This window comes from Olea europaea, chromosome 6 (assembly GCF_002742605.1).
Source record: "Olea europaea var. sylvestris chromosome 6, O_europaea_v1, whole genome shotgun sequence".
Lineage (NCBI taxonomy): Eukaryota > Viridiplantae > Streptophyta > Magnoliopsida > Lamiales > Oleaceae > Olea > Olea europaea.
This window is the reverse complement of record NC_036242.1, coordinates 10,669,432-10,670,982: the sequence shown is the minus strand read 5'-3', so window position 1 is coordinate 10,670,982 and position 1,551 is coordinate 10,669,432.

The following is a 1,551-nucleotide window of genomic DNA, read 5'->3' as shown; positions in this document are numbered from 1 at the left end:
CCAGCATGTAACTCAATCATCAAACCCGAACTTGCCTTGAATTCTTGATTAACTATGTGACCATCTTTATCAACCCGAATCAGGCCCCAACTTAGCTCAAAACTTGGGCTCGATCGCTCGCCAACATTTGCCAATTTAATAGAAATTTTCGGTGCACCTTGGATCACATCAAATACAGTAACAAGATTGGAGAGTGAGCTGGGGAGGAAAGTTTGAAGAAGGCAATGAGAGATGATGAATTGGGACAGTGAGAAGAGAGATTGAGAGTGGAGGGTTTTGAGTATCTTTCTTTATTACACCATAATTAATACGTAAAAAGAAAAGCTTAAAAAGGTTTAAGTGCATTAATCAATTTTATAACACCCAGGCCGTACTAGGCCTAATTTTCTCTGGAAATAATCAAATGGCCCAGTAAATAAAAATATCACTAGCTACAAAAGGGAAAAAAAATTCGCACTTGAAAATAACAGTCTCCAATAGTGTCATCTTCAACGTCTAGACGGGTTGAAATCGACTTGGTAAGAACCTACTCAAATTCAACATTTCCTCCACGAAAATCTTAAGTTAAAAAACTATACAATAGCTAGAAAAGTGAGTTTATGGAGAAATCAGTATTTTAATTTAAAAAAAAAAAAACCGGCTAGAAAAAATTGATTTTTCCAGATTGCTTGCAAAGTTTCAAGGCAGAGTTAATGGGATGCTTTGATACCAAACGTAAGACTAAAATCGATCTGAAACAATATTGGATTGAGAAAAATGATAAGTCGCAGATTGGATGTATCCCTCTAGCCATTGATGTTGTTCCAGATGCTCTCATTTTTGTTCTGGGTATTAGTACTTCTAAACTCTCCAACAGCCCGAATTTGATGGTGTATATTCTATAGTATTTTTCGGGCTTTAGCTTAGGGACCAAATCCCTTTATATATTCAAGCTCTCATCAAGCCATAGCTTTAATTATCTTTCAATCACCGACTCCATCAATATTGAATTGAATTTTTATAAATGTTGAAACTAAAGAGTGAATGTTGGACCATCAATTGCCATGAAAGAAATTGAAACAGGAAGAAATGGAATCTTACAAATGTCACATTTTTCAGCTTTTTACAGGAATGTTGCGTTAACGATGGCAGACAAATAACTTGGAATTGTTTTAGATGATTTCATGGAAAATGGCACACTTAATTGCTTATGGTAGCATATAAATAACAAAAGAAATAAAGAAAAGAAATGCAAGTGGCGGCGAAATTGTCAATGAGAGGCATAACGAAAGAAGTAACTTTCTACTCATAAAGAGAGAGAGACAAAATATCATCTCTAACACGCAATTCTACCAAATGGAATACTACAACAATAATGTGTCAGCATAGACTTGAGACTAGACACAATTCTTGTTAAGATACCAATATTAGTTAGTAGTACTTTTCCTTGTTTGAATATACTCGTTTTAATTGTCTCAATTGGTCAACAAATGTACAATTAATATATATCCCCACTTCTCCAACGAAATCATATCAATATAGTGAAATCAAAACGTGAATTGCATTACTCGA